The sequence below is a fragment of the Ranitomeya variabilis genome, chromosome 8 (assembly GCF_051348905.1).
Source record: "Ranitomeya variabilis isolate aRanVar5 chromosome 8, aRanVar5.hap1, whole genome shotgun sequence".
Lineage (NCBI taxonomy): Eukaryota > Metazoa > Chordata > Amphibia > Anura > Dendrobatidae > Ranitomeya > Ranitomeya variabilis.
Window position 1 is genome coordinate 163,306,320 of NC_135239.1, and position 16,207 is coordinate 163,322,526.

A 16,207-nucleotide genomic window follows, 5' to 3' on the forward strand; every position below is an offset into this window, starting at 1 on the left:
TAGAGCGCAACTGACAGTCATCATAAAAGAGCGCAAGCGACAGTCATTATAACAGAGAGCAACTGAGTCATAACAGAGATCAAGCAACAGTCATCATAACAGAGCAACTGACAGTCATCATAATAGAGCGCAAAGCACAATTTTCATAATAGAGCGCAACCGACAGTCACCATAACAGCGCAACCGACAGTCATCATAATAGAGTGCAACCGACAATAATAAAAAAGCGCAACCGACAGTTTCATAACAGTGCAACTGAGTCATCATAATATACAACACAGTGGTGATATGAATTATTACAGGAATGTCCAGGGTCACCGGAGAACATTTCTGGTGTACTTTTCGTCACTTTTGTAATGTAGATTCTGGTGATTCTGTCGGCTGCGCTCTGTCACTGGCCGAGATTTGTGCACATACAAGAAAATTTGAATTCTATCAAAACTGAACAGTTAGAGATCTGTGTAATGTTATATATTACGAAAAGCAGTAATCAAAAAACTAACTTTATTAATTGAAAAAAGAAATGCATAAAGTGGCTGCTACTTGCTCTCTCTAATCCTTTGTTAGGCCTCTTTCAAACTTTCAGACGTCAGTGTGTCAGGTACGTGTGGTGACAGTTTCCAGATGTACCGGAGACACTTATACACGTAGATCAATTCAAGCAAATGGGTCTGTGTACATGTCAGTGTGTTTCTACGGACGGTGTGTCCGAGGTCAAAATAGGCTGACATGTTGTTTTTTTAATAGCAGCGCGGGCCGCAAAATGTCATGCATACTGATGACACATGGTCGACATCCATGTGCCATCAGTGTGACTCGTACCGGCACCTGGGAAGCAGCAGTACAGTTAGCGCTGTTCCCCAGCGCTGGGAGCTGAAGACATCTCACATTCTCCCCTGCTCTGCCAGCGATCAGTGCGAGCAGGGAAGAATGTCAAGAGTTATATTCCTCTGATAACAGTGAGAGCAGGCGGCAGCTGGTGGGACTACTACTCCCATCATCCTTCACCTGCTGCCACTAATAACAGTGAGAGCAGGTGGCAGCTGATGGGAGTATTCATCAGCCGCCGCCAGCGCTATAAATACATTTTAAAAAGGCGTGGTTTCCCCTATACGTTTGATATCCAGCCAGGTAAAACAGACAGCTGCGGGCTGCAATCCTCAGCTGTCTGCTTCAGCAAGGCTTGTTATCCAGAAGAGAGGGGTCCCTATGCCATATTTTTAAATGAGTTAAATAAATAATTTAAAAAAACAGCATGGAGTACACCCCATTTTTAACAACCAGCCAAGCTAAAGCAGGCAACGCCCCCAGCCTAAAAATAGCAGCCCGCAGCCACCCAGAAAAGGCACATCTATTACATGCACCAATTCTGGCGCTTTGATCGTCTCTTCTCACTTACCCTGTAGCGGTGGCAAGTGGAGTAATATTTGTTGGTTTGATGTCACCTTTGTATTGTCAGGTGACATAAAGCCCACGGGTTAGTAATGGAGAGGCATCTATGAGACACCTATCCATTACTAATCCTATAGTTATATTGTAAATAAAGACACAGCAAGTTTAATGTCCTTTATTTTAAATCAAAAGAAAACACACTTTTCCATTTTTATTTAAAAATAACAAATGGTCATACTCACCTAACACACATTCCATTGAAGCCAACGTCTCCTGTAATAAAACAAAAGTAAAAAAAAACAACTATATCCCTCAGCTGTCCAACGTTCAGTCTCACACTGTAATCCATGTGGATAAATAGTTTTCAACCTCGATGATGCCAAGAAGCGACCGTTTGGGCTGAGAAACACTGATGAGTGAGTTACTGTGAGCACAGCATCAGTGACTTGCGGTGACATCATCAAGGTTACTGCCGGTAACTGAAGTTTGGTTCCCAGCCGGGCTGAACTTCGATGACCTCAGCACCGTGAGAAAAACTCACTGAGTTCACCGCCATAAACTCTGACTTTTTCTCACCGTGCTGAGGTCACTGCAGTTTAGCCCGGCTGGGCACCAGCTTCAATGACCAGCAGTAACCTCAATAATGTCACTGCTAGCCATTGATGCTGTGCTCACAGTATCTCATTCCTCAGTGGTTCTCTGCCTGGACGGTTTCACCTTGGCACCGTCCAGGTTTAAAAATATTTTTCAAGGGGCTGCTGATAAGTCTTTGGCTTTGTGATTTTTGTTTCTTTCTATGGTAACGAATGTTACATCACATGAAAGCTTGATGTGTCTAATATATGTTTTCAAAATTTTGTGTTATTAGTTTATGGCAACAGTGTTCTACGCATGCGGGAAAACAAAATGGCGGAGTCTAATGCGATATTCACAGCAAATGAGAGCAGAGGAGTGATAAAATTCTTGTTTCTGAAAGGAAAGTCCGCAAAGGATATTCATGGTGATATGTTGCAGACATTGGGGGATCAATGCCCTTCATATTCTACAGTTAAGAACTGGGTTGCCAAATTTAAAATGGGCCACTACAGCACCAACGATGAGGAACGTCCTGGACGACCGAGAGTGGTTGTTCCGGAGATCGTCGATGCTGTGCACAACCTCATACTGGAGACTTGGCGAATTTCATCTAAAGCAATAGCAGACATCATAGGGATTTCCCGTGAACGTGTTTGTGTTATTATCCATGAACATTTGGCCATGAAGAAGCTATAAGCAAAGTGGGTCCCCAAATGTTTGACAACAGATCAGAAAAGCCAGTGAGTGAAAACTTCCCGGTCCATTTGTCAGCATTTCCAGACTGATAAAAACTTCCTGGATCGCCTGGTCACTATGGACGAGACCTGGATTTATGTGTATGACCCTGAAACCAAGGAGCAGTCAAAAGAGTGGAGGCACAGTGGTTCTCCTCATCCAAAGAAGTTCAGGGTGCAAAAATCAGCCACTAAGGTGATGGCATCTGTGTTCTGGGATAAGGTGGGAGCTCTGCTAGTGGACTACCTTCACAAGGGTTCCACAAACAATCAATGCAAGGTATTACATTGAACTTTTGGACCAATCGAAGGCAGCTCTGAAGGCCAAAAGGCGTGGCAAGCTGTTCAAAGGAATCTTGTTCCTGCAAGACAACACCTCTGCTCACACTGCAAAAGCAACCAAGGCAAAACTGGCAGAGTTGGGCTTCCAGCTGGTTGACCACCTTATTCACCAGATCTAGCTCTCTCCAACTATCATCTGTTTCCAAACCTGAAGAAACATTTCAAGGGTAGCAAATTTCACACCATTTCTGATGTCATGGCTGTTTCGGATGCCTGGTTTGAGGCACAACCAAAATCCTTCTTTTTGCAAAGTTTACAGAACTTGGAATACCGATGTAAGAAGTGTCTTGACATCAGTGGAGATTATGTGGAACAAATGTACAGTTTCATCTTCCAATCTCATCTCTTTCTGGGTAAAGCCAAAGACTTATCAGCAGCCCTTCGTATCTGTGCCAACTGAGTGAGGCTCAGTATGAAAGCAGGTAGAGGTGTTGCATGTGGTGTCAGGGCTACCAGCAAAGGGGCCCTACACTGATCCCTCACCCACCTTGTCTTACTGTGATGTTCATTGGAAAGCTGTAAATGCTGTGCCAGACGCCGATACCTCATCCCTGGCTGATTGCTGCAGTTCCATACTAAAATTTGTACTGTGGGTGAATTTAGGCTACTTTCCTGGTGTCTGTCCCTCATTTGATGTGTTTTGACAGCACCTGAGGCCATTCTAAGGTGTTGTACATGCATTTGTTTTTGCCTCTCATTGATGTGAATGCTATGTTCGGCGAATATTTGACAAATTAATCGGTAAATATTGCAAATTCGGCAAATGTAATCCTAATAGAACATTGAAATATTTGCTGATCTCTAGCCGCTAGGCAAAAGATATATTACTGAACATGAGGTTCCTCGTTTTTTTCAAGGTGCTGTCCATTCTCTTTTTCAGCGTATTGCATGCTCTATCCCCTTTCTTGGACTAGCACTCCTCCCATTTGGCACAGGTAAGTTTAAATTAGCAGGAGAATGCAAAAAAAGGAGGACCTGCCTATTTTTGCCCTCATTCGAGAGCTTGAGGAAAGTGAGTGTCAATGCTCCTTTCATTTCGTGTGGGAGCTGTGTAGCAGCCATTGTTGCTGTGGTTTTGTGCTTGTGGGATGGTGCGGTCTGGAGTTATGGGCACTGTGAGGCACCAGGCCGCCCACCATACTAGTGCATTGTCGCTGCGGTGGTGGCATACGACACTGCTCCTTTAAGCCAATAAAAGTTAGGACCCACTGAGAGGTTCGCCGTCACATGGCAGTGGGCTTCATACAGTCTGATCAGAATGTTAAACTAAGACCCTCATGATCAGCTATATGTATTTTTGCCTAGCGTCATTAGATCAATATATGATCTTTTGGAGGTGCTGTCCAGTCTCTTTTTTCGCTAAGTGCAGGATCGTAGTGTCCAATGTTTGCCATGGATAACTAAGAAGTTATGTCTGGCTTAGGATGTTCTTCTAACAAAGCTTCATTTAGACGCCAATTAACACATGCAAATTCCAAAAGTGTTTTTTATGCTGTTCCCCCAGATATCATTATTATTCAGCTGTTTGGGTTACATATCTTACAAAATAACTTCTGCATTTGTTTTTTACCCACTAAATGTATTATCTTGCAGTGCTGCCCTCTGCTGGTCAGTGTTTGTTTACCGCTAGCTCTTGTTCATTCCAATTAAGTTGGTTCAAAGTGGGCGTGGCTTCACGCGGCAGTTGATGAGTTACTAGTTCTAGGCAGCCATTTTAGAGCCCTAGTTGCTGTGAGACAGGGACCACTTACGAAACGATACGATATACTTTATTGATCCCGGGGGGAAATTACAGTATTACTTGTGGTCAGCTTGTGGTGTAATCAATTTTTGACCAGCAGCAACCGACGTCAAATATTATTTCTGGATCCAGGGTAAATAAACCAAGTCTTGAATTGTACCCACCCGTGGTCCTACATCTGGGCCTACGGACGCGGAGTCTGCGCTGGTTCTGTCTGCTCCTCATCTTGTGTATGGAGGTAGGATAAATCTCACAGCCCCTTATCAGTCAGATACACCTCTATTCGCCTTATGTGGGGACACAACATTTTTGAACTATAGACAACCTATTATAGTCTATGGCGCAGTTCACATGTCTGGGTAATTTTGCAGTCGTCTGCCTCAAAATGCAAACACGTGTCTGAGTTTTGAAGAAGAAAACCTATATACAAAAGAAATACCATAAATAAGAAATAATTTACCATCTATGAATAGACGTTTCTGCCTTGATTTCTTCTGCTTTTGTTTTATCTACTTAATATTTAGCCTTACATTTGTATATATTATGCATTCCTCATATGAACATTACGAAATAAAGGCAATATTGGTACTTTCATCATGAAAATGATCGCATTATGCATTTTTCTTATTAATTGATGCACTATATTATATATTTGGCAATCATGCGTGTACAGCAGCCCTTGTAAATCTATTTTCTGTCATTGGTGTCTCATCTTACAATTTACTTTGTATATTGATTTTCTATATACCAATTCATCTTGACATTGGGTATTCGTGATGCCCTTGAGTTTCACTTAAAACTGTCCGTTAACCTTAAACTCTTCTAACTACCCCATCCCCGCACTCTTTTAACCCATACCCCAAGGACTACTCATCAAATGTTTGTTTGGATAAATTGGCCACAGCAGCCTTTTTATTAACATTCCCACATAACAGTTTAATTTCTTAACATTAAACCCCAGGGAAGGCGGTCCTCAAAGCCCCAAGAATTAACCAACTCATACCCAATCTCCATAATTTGGCCTCCAGGTCGTGTCCTTGCCTCTAGCCGCTAGGCACCAGCTCAGAGACGCTTAAAAGACTCGCCCGGCCAATATCCGCCAGAATCCCAAGGCCCCAGTCATCTCGACTGTATAACCACCAATTTCCTTTCCATTTTCTAAACCACACCAGGGGGAGTCCAGGATCTTAAAAATCCCCCCCCCCTTCCAAGCCGCCATTTCTTAGCACCACCAACTTCGAGGACCTCTTTCCCCCCGGCACCAACACAAATGTCCTGACGCCTCAGATATTTGTGTTCCGCCACACCAGCAGCCCTTTTTCGATACCCTCTTGCACTGCTAGACACCATAAATCCAAGCCAATGACATTCAAGTGGACACCATCCTTTCTCCAATACTCGCCCGTTCCCGACTCTAAATCCACGTGGCGAATCACAAGAGCCCCATTCCGAACCATAAAACGGGAAACCGCCCTATTAACCTTTATTCTGGCCCTGTTTAAACCCTGCACCGAACGTGCCCCATACCAAACTTTCCTGGGAACGATATCCGACCAGATCACCAACAAACGCGGAAACATAGCCCACAGCCTCAAGACATCAAACTTGATGTCGTTGATCAACTCCCTGCAAGGGCGTTTTCCGAGATCATTGCCCCCCAAATGGATCACCAATAAATCCGGCGCCCGGTCCAAACGGCCAAACTTGTGAAATTCCGGCAGAAGCTGCTTCAGTACATTCCACGTTATCCAATCCACCGTATGATTGCCACAGACTTCTCCACACCAAGCTGCCTCCCTTCAGGGCGGACGTCTGCTCGCAATGCCGCCCAAAAGACGAATGAGTGGCCCATAATCCATGTAAGTAAAGGCCTCTTCCCTGAAAAGAAAAAGACAACATACCAAAAACATAATAACCGCAAAGCACAACCCGATCAAATTATCTCCCAATTCAAAACACCCCTCAGACCAAGGACGGGCGAATATAAGACCTGAACCTCGCGGATTCCGAACGGCCGATCCTTCGCACTACGTCCTCCCCTAAACCTCGTCTGGCTGCCTCCGTAGCTGCACCTATTCTAAACGAATGCCCAGAAAAATTCTCAGCCGAAATACCCCCTCACGTCAAGCAGCGCTTAAATATCGTAATAAACTGGTACCGAGATAAAAACGAACCATCCCCGTGTAACAACAATGGCTCATCATCCCAAACCAAACCCCTTGAGAATTGCTTAAAACATAATACGGGGCATAATGGGGAACCAGCAACTTCAAAGAGAACAATTTTACAACCTTTTCCAACCAAATCCGTTTTTGATCGACGCAACCAGATCACCAACCTATCCCCGTGCATGACCACATCAGGGCCCAGCAAACCCCCCTTTTTGCTTTTTGATGCCCGGAGGGGCTGACCAACTCGCCCAATCGAAATGCTCCAAAAAACGCCAGAGCAAATGCCAGCTTAAACAGGATAACCTCCGATTGGTTAGAACAAACCCCCAGCAATTGCTCACCTAAACTCAATAAAATTTCATAAGACACAGGGCGTCGCCCATACAAAATTTTCCAACCTTTTTGCCACCCCTTCATCACCTGAAGGACCATAAACAATTTAGTTACATCGCGTAACCCCCTAAACTTAAATCCAAACGCCAAACCAGACAAGAAATGATTAACTTTAGAGACCGACCACCCTGAATCCCATTTCTGACCCAGGAGCAACAGCAATTTTTTGTCATCCTGTACTTCTGTCTCCATTGACGACCCCCAATCCACCCAAGTATCCCATGCCCTAACGTAATGTGACCAAGTCCCTGGCGCCAGGGATCTAGACAGTAACCCTCTTACTGCTCCATCGGAAGATTCCATAAGTCCTCTGGGCATGACACTCGCATGAGATCCACTTGAGGCACGATATCCGGAACCCGGTCCCACTGTGAACAAGAAAGAGCATCAAAACCAAGCAAGTTGTTAACCGGCCGAAATTCAGCAGTGACCCATAAGTTACACCGTAAACCTATCCAGACCACATGTTGTAACACTCTCAGCACTACCGGATCCGCAGATGACAGTGAATTTATGGCTCTCACAACCCCTTCGGATTCACAACCAAAACAAATCTTCGTGTTACGAACCTCCGTTCCCCACAAAGATAATGCAACTGCAATGGGGAACACCAAACACAGCTAGATGCACTGGCGTCACTCCTTTTGTCAAATCCGTCTGACCCTTTTTGCTTCCCTCCTCTAAAACATCTCGCTGCCCCGTGAGTACCTCCACATGATGAACACTCATGCTTAAAATTACACTTTGCCCAAACCTACAAGTCCCTTCGTTAAAGGCAAAACACAGTCCCTTCTGCATGACCACCGAGTGCCCCGACTGTCCTGAACCTCCGGTGCCCCCAAGAAATGACTGAGATCCTTGACTTGACCTGACTGGCACCCTCATCCATAAGGAAATATCCTTGTGATCCCAACGGATATTCGGACGTACTGCTTTACGTTGACGAAATTGTTCGTCATATCTAATCCCCCCCGACCCCCATAAACCTTGTAAGCCTCCCCAATGATGTCTAAGTAACAGAACAAGGGGGCACAGGTCTCCGGTGATTTTTCCCCTATTACACTGGCAAAAATTGCAAAAGCCTGTAGCCAGGTAGAGAAAGTACGTGGGATCAACCTGAACCTTCTCCTCTCCTCATCCTCTTTTTTGGAATCGTCCCTCCGGGCTTTATCGAAATTGAAACGCTCTAACGGGAGCAGTGAAAATATTTCTACATACTCCCCTTTCCATATTTTTTCTTTTACCTCAGGTTTCAGATGTGCCCCTAACGGACCTTCAAAACACACGTACACTTCCCCTTTAGCCGAATCATCTACCCGTGCCGAATCGTCCCTATCCTTGTCCCCGCTCTCCGCCGGTGCCGCGATTACCTGCTGCGACACCTCGCTGCCTCCCACCGATGCTACCCCAGTAACCATTGGAGCCCCCTGTGAAGTACTAGATCCTGACCTAAAAGAGTCCCTGACCCCATCCACCTCCAGAACCCCCCTATCCCGAGCATTACCCAGCCAAGCCGATAGCGGTGACGGTTCAATCTGTCTACCCCTCGTTTCCCAAAGCTGGAACAAATCTTTTAACCCTTGCATTAAAATACCCGCACCAAAACTAACCCCCCCTACAGAAACCTCCCCTCTACCCGAATCAACATTAGGAGCTAGTGATGGCAATAAAGAAGAAAAAACAGCACTCTTACCTAGCTGCCTGGGTGCTGTGATCCCAGCAGCCGCCGATCCTGCATCCAGATGCAATCCGTCCGTTCGTGGTCCTCCTTTGCGGTGCGGGCTCACGGTTCCACGAGCCTCCATGGGCCAGTCCTGTGATGACGTTGCGCTGGTAGGACCCACGGAGTGGTCCCGTTCCATGGTGGGGCCCCACGGCGGTTCAAGGCGCGCAGCGGGACGACCCTGCTCAGCTGACCTGCCCCCGATCGTCAAGTCGCCCCCCCCTGTGATCTATCCCACCTGTCACCTCCGCAGCCCAAATCGCCCCCGCATGTGCCCCCCTTGGCTGGATCCCCAGGGGTCCGGAGGAGCTGCAGAGCCTGATGATGGGTAAGACATATCTGCAGCAGCAGCCAGGGAATGGGCGGAGCTAAGCCGGCGCCCATCACTGATTGCGCTCTGGGGCCTGTGCTGCTGCCGCCTGTGTGCTTCCCACACCGTGCCGAGCAGCGGCCCTGATGGATGGGCTCCCCGCCACTCCCGTACCTGGCTCCTGCTCCCTGGACGTCTCCGGTAAGTGGGCGGACCTCCCTCGCCGTGCTGACAGTGGAGGCGCCCGTCGCGCAGGCCCCCGCCCGCTCTACTGTGCCGACCTTCACTGCTGAGCCGGGCCCGTTCCCGGCTGGGCACCCGCCGCTCCTCTGCCCGGTTCCTGGGTCGCAGTAGCCACTTCCGATGAAGGGGAGGCCGACACCTCCCCCCGCTGCAGGCCCCGCCGATTCGTGGGATTCCTCCCGGCTCTCTGGCAGCGTCTGCTATGGTTGCGGTCTGCTGCTGAAGCCAGAGGGTCCCCTGAGGGGCTCCTCATACGGCGCCGGGCCCGGGGGGTGACCTCGGGGCTCAGGCGCTCCGGAGGCCGAGACATCCGAGGCCGGCGGCCCTCAGTCAGGGAATGAGATGACCCAGATCCCCCCTCAGGAAGCAGGCCTTGTAAGGACGCCTGCAGCCAGCCTGCACCCCTGGTTCTAGCCGCATCACGTAGGTACTGTAAAATCGCCTCAACCTCCATTGTAAGTAACCCACAGAGCTTGTTATATTGCTAAGAGGGGCACCAAAATGGTTGCTCTTCTAAGATGGGTGTGCCCTTTTATAATCGTCCCCCCCGTCGCCCCCTTTTTCCCGCCTACTTCACCTCCTAGCCAATCCGTGAGCCCCGATTCAAATAAAAATTGCCTCATCACTTTACACTATTACCCCCTCCTTTCTGTTCACTCCCTATAGGCCCACTCAACCCTGTCATGCTGTCCTCCCTTAAAGGCCTGCAGCCCAGTCCGTCCTCACTGGCATGTCCTGCCCCATCATAAATTTATAAAATAACAGCCGCACTCATAAAATGGATGTTAAATGCAAAAATTGATTAATTTTATTCACCACAGTGGGAAAAAACAAGGATACCTAAACAAACTTTCCTTGGTACTGAAAGGGGTGGCACGTTTCCCTGCCTAGGTTGCGCATGTTGTTCAAATGTCATTAATTCCAGCTTTATTATCCATCCCCACTCTGGCAAACAGTATAAGATCAAGGGATTCTTCACGTGTGATTCCAACAATGTTGTGTACGCGATAAAATGCCCCTGTGGCCTGCTTTACATTGGCAAGACGACACAACACATCCGTGATAGGATTTCCTCTCATAAATCCACCATACGGTGCAAGAAAACGTGGCTTCCCCTTCCACATCATTTTGCATCTGCCAATCATTCTGTCTCCCAACTTCGTTTCCAGGTACTCGAGCAGGTCGATAGACTAAACTATTGCGAGAACGGGAATCCCATTGGATTTACACTTTGCAAACCCTTACACCTAAAGGCCTCAACCGGGAACTTGACCTAATTTTCTAAGAGTGGCCCGTGGGTCCTTGGCTTCCTGCTTTATTGTATTAACACAGTCTGGTTTTTAGAATGTTTGTATATCCCATGATTATGCCATATATCCTATTGATTAATTTATTGGCGGTTTAATGTATTACAGGCTGACCTGTTGGTTCTATGTGTTCTAACCTTTTTCCAATGCCTTCAGGCTAGCTGACCTTCACTATTTACACCCAACTGGGGTAAGTACCCAGAAACCCCCCCTTTTTTAATATTTTTTCATTCTCTTCATTTTTTTCTTTTATTTTTTATAACTTTCTTCTACTGCGGTTTCCTTTACTGCGTTTTTTTCCCCCATTTTCCTACAACAAGGTCAGTTTTTTTGTTTTACATTTGCCCCTCTGCATAAATGAAATATAGGTTGCTCTTGTTGCACACTGCAGACTGTATATTGCCGCCCGTCTGCCCTCACGCCATGCTGTTCCTATGTCTGCATCCTGCAATGTTTTTCATCAACCCTTGTTGGGCATCTTGTTGTATATAGTGAATATATATAATATGTATGTATGTCATTGTATTATATTTCACGCACAGTTTTGCTTTTTTGCGCTATCATCAGATCTCATTTCATCTGTTCAGCATTGTGATGATAATGTACTATGTCTTTACTGTTTTTTTCAGCGAGGTTTGACAAAGGCCTATTACGGGGCCGAAACGTTACCTCATCAATCCTTGTTTTTTCCCAATGTGGTGAATAAAATTAATCAACTTTTGCATTTAAAATCCATTTTATGAGTGTGGCTTTTATTCTACAAATTTATTGTTTAACTGGACTTGATCCAGGTTCAGCCTGCACCTGTGCCTCCCTCTTGACTGAGTGCACACCATTATTTTTCTACTGCCCCCATCATACACGTATTGCTTTATATTTCGTTTTTTTTATCCTCTCGTTGTGTAATCAAGTTTTTTTTAACCCCTTAGTGACGGAGCCAAATTTTTTAAATCTGACCAGTGTCACTTTATGTGGTAATAACTCTGCAACGCTTCAACAACTCCCAGTGATTTTGAGACTGTTTTTTCATGACACATTATACTTTATGATAATGGTAAATTTAGGTCAATATGTTTTGCGTTTATTTATAAAAAATATCAAAAATTTGAGAAAAATGTTAAAAAATTAGCAATTTTCGAAATTTGAATGATTATCCCTTTAATCCGGATATTCATACCACAGCAAACCATTAATAAATAACATTTCCCACATGTCGGCTTTACATCAGCACCATTTGTAAAATGTTCTTTTATTTTGTTAGCATTTTAGGAGGTTTAAAAATGTAGCAGCAATTTTTCTTTTTTTCAAGGAAATTTACTAAATTAATTTTTTTAGGGACATATCCATGTTTGAAGTGACTTTAGGGGTCCCATATATTGGGAAACCCCCAAACGTGATACCATTTTAAAAACAGCACCCCCTGACATATTGAAAACTGCAGTCATGTAGTTTATTAACCCTTCTGGTGCTTTACAGGAATTAATGCAAAGTGGTATGACAGAAATGAAAATGTGTATTTTTACCACCTAAATTTCTCTAACTTCTGAACAGATTACTATAGCCGTCAGACTCTAAGGCCGCTATTTGGTCATGAATTGCCATCACAAACATCAGGACCACACAATCATGATCTGATGGCACCAATTTGGATAAAGAGGAAGCCCCCACACTCTGTTAACCATTTATAATGATGTAGTCACTATTGACAGCAGCATCTAAGGGGTTAAACAGATTTGGATGGTGCAAAAACTGATCGTGGCTGATACAGCAAGTTGTCAGCTATAGTGGACAGCCGACAGCTGCTGGATTTTTACCTGTATGGGGAGGCTATTCTCTAATATCTCAGGTCAGTTAAAAGACGTATTGGCTGTCATTAAGGGGTTAATATTTATTAATCAAGTGATTATATTATACATTTTTCTCTGAATACATTGTTTGGTTGATGTCTGATTTTTGATCTGTGTCACAGACCAAACTTGCCAAGTATTTGGGTCTGTTAAAGAAAAAAACAAACAGACACAACTCACATATCACATGTGCTGTCCATTTGATAATAAAAGTCTGAGAAACCTATTTTTTTTTCTTTTGCATATGAGAAAAGACTGATGAAACTGATGGTAAAACTGACACTGAAAACAAATTGGTCAGTCTGTTTATGTATGAGAAAAATCATCATCGTCTGAATGGGCAATAACGCCCGTCTTTCTCACGCATTTTACTGAAAAATCACAAATGAGGCCCAGCAGCCAGTGTGGTCACAGTCAGGGGACCCGCTCTATTTTCCAGTGGCCAAGTGGATATGCAAGAGTAGTTTCTATTTTATTTAAATATTAAGAATGGAGACTTTGTGTAAAAAAAAAATTTGAGTTTATTTACTAAAAATAATTTTTTGTGTGCGACAAGATGGTAAAAAACACTTTGAAGTTATGAAACTAGTGTGATAAACACAGAAAAGAAAATACACAGTGATCCAGTGGGTGGAGTAACTCATTCATTGCCAGTATGTCTTGTGTGATTAGACAGTGAAGGCCGCCCATCAGTGATCAGACCGGCCACTGGACCACTAAGCCAAGAATAAGCAAGGATATAAATGGTACACGTTATACTGAATCTCTCACAAACGCCAGTATACATCAACTGCTCACATGCCCCTTCACTATAACAATGCCAATAGATTTCATAGCATTTTCATGGTGACAGGTTGCCTTTCAATACAAAGATTTGTGTTGTGAATTTGGATTCTGGGCTCCCCCGGTGGCTACTGGTGGAATTGAACTTGTGACATCATCTTCCCTGTTCACCTGTTCTGATTAGATCTGGGTGTCGCTATATAACCTGGCTTCTCTGTTAGATGCTTGCCGGTCAACAATGTTATCAGAAGCCTCTCTGTGCTTGTTCCTGCTCCCAGACATCTACTAGATAAGTTGGACATTCGTCCATGTTTTGTTTTTGTATTTTGGTTCCAGTTCACAGCTGCAGTTTCGTTACTGTGTCTGGAAAGCTCTTGTTGATCAGGAATTGCCACTCTGGTATTATGAGTTAATGCCAGAGTCCTAAAGTAATTTCTGGATGTGTTTTGTTAGGGTTTTCTACTGACCATGAAAGTATGCTTTCTGTCTTCTGCTATCTAGAAAGCGGACCTCAAATTTGCTAAAACTATTTTCCTGCTGCGTTTGTTGTTTCATCTCATATCACCGCCAATATATGTGGGGGGCTTCTGTCTCCTTTTGGGCATTTCTCTAGAGGTGAGTCAGGTCTTATATTTCCCTCTGCTAGCATTATTTAGTTCTCCGGCCGGCGCTGGGCATATAGGGATAAAAAGTAGGACATGCTACCTGGCTACTTCTAGATGATGCGGTAGGTTTAGTTCATGGTCAGTACAGTTACATCTTCCAAGAGCTTGTTCCTATAGAGGCTTATGCTAGTTCTCTGGCCATGGAGATCATGACAGTTTGACCGGCCTACTAAAGGGTTAAAATCCTTGGCTGAGAAAGGAGAGAAATAAGAAGTCTGCTGAAAATTTTTTTTTTTTTTTTTTTTTTCTCTAGTAGTTAGTGTGCTCTTAATTGGATCACTTGCCAGTCTGTCTATGCTGCAGTCTTTCTTTTTTTTCTCTCTCCTTCTAATCTTTGAATGGCTCTATGTTCACCTGTCTATAATGGATCTACAGAGTGTAACTGCAGGTTTGAATAATCTCGCCACGAAAGTACAAAGTTTGCAAGATTTTGTTGTTCATGCTCCGGTATCAGAGCCGAGAATTCCTTTGCCGGAATTCTTCTCAGGGAATAGATCTAGCTTTCAGAATTTTAGAAATAATTGTAAGTTATTTTTGTCCCTGAAATCTCGTTCTGCTGGAGACCCTGCACAGCAGGTTGGGATTGTGATTTCCTTGCTCCGCGGCGACCCTCAAGATTGGGCTTTTGCATTGGCACCAGGGGATCCTGCGTTGCGCAATGTGGATGCGTTTTTTCTGGCCTTGGGCTTGCTTTATGAGGAACCTCATTTGGAACTTCAGGCAGAAAAAACTTTGATGTCCCTATCGCAGGGGCAAGATGAAGCTGAAATTTACTGCCAAAGATTCCGTAAATGGTCTGTGCTTACTCAGTGGAATGAGTGTGCCTTGGCGGCTACTTTCAGAGAGGGTCTTTCTGATGCCATTAAGGATGTTATGGTGGGGTTCCCTGTGCCTGCAAGTCTGAATGAGTCCATGACAATGGCCATTCAGATCGATAGGCGTCTGCGGGAGCGCAAACCAGTGCACCATCTGGCGGTGTCCACTGAGAAGACGCCAGAAAACATGCAGTGTGATAGAATTCTGTCCAGAAGCGAGCGGCAGAATTTTAGACGGAAAAATGGGTTGTGTTTCTATTGTGGGGATTCTACTCATGTTATATCAGCATGCTCTAAGCGTACTAAAAAGCTTGATAAATCCGTTCCCATTGGCACTTTACAGTCTAAATTTATTTTGTCTGTGACCCTGATTTGCTCTTTGTCATCTATTACTACGGACGCCTATATCGACTCTGGCGCCGCTTTGAGTCTTATGGATTGGTCCTTTGCCAATCGTTGTGGGTATGATTTAGAGCCTTTGGAGACTCTTATTCCTCTGAAGGGGATTGACTCCACCCCATTGGCTAATAATAAACCACAATACTGGACACAAGTGACTATGTGTATTAATCCGGATCACCAGGAGACTATTAGTTTTCTGGTGCTGTATAATCTACATGATGATTTGGTGCTAGGATTGCCATGGCTGCAGTCTCACAACCCAGTCCTTGACTGGAGAGCTATGTCTGTGTTGAGCTGGGGATGTAAGGGGACTCATGGGGACGTACCTTTGGTGTCCATTTCATCATCTATTCCCTCTGAAATCCCTGAGTTCCTGTCTGATTATCGTGACGTCTTTGAAGAACCCAAGCTGGGTTCGCTACCTCCGCACCGTGAGTGCGATTGTGCTATAGATTTAATTCCGGGTAGTAAATACCCAAAGGGTCGTTTATTTAATCTGTCTGTGCCTGAACATACTGCTATGCGAGAATATATAAAGGAGTCCTTGGAAAAGGGACATATTCGTCCATCGTCATCTCCCTTAGGAGCCGGTTTTTTCTTTGTGTCAAAAAAAGACGGCTCTTTGAGACCATGTATTGATTATCGGCTTTTGAATAAAATCACGGTTAAATATCAATACCCATTGCCGTTGCTGACTGATTTGTTTGCTCGCATAAAGGGGGCCAAGTGGTTCTCTAAGATTGATCTCCGTGGGGCGTATAAT

At 44.8% G+C, this 16,207-nt stretch overlaps 1 long non-coding RNA gene across 1 annotated transcript in view; it reads left to right on the forward strand.

Annotated features, from left to right (window-relative positions):
• The first annotated feature begins 4,756 nt into the window (after positions 1 to 4,756).
• LOC143787600 (uncharacterized) overlaps positions 4,757 to 16,207 on the forward strand; it is a 49,343-nt gene continuing 37,892 nt past the window's right edge. The window contains exon 1 of the long non-coding RNA XR_013218410.1: positions 4,757 to 5,023. This is a non-coding gene — a long non-coding RNA (uncharacterized LOC143787600). The remainder of the gene's footprint in view (positions 5,024 to 16,207) is intronic.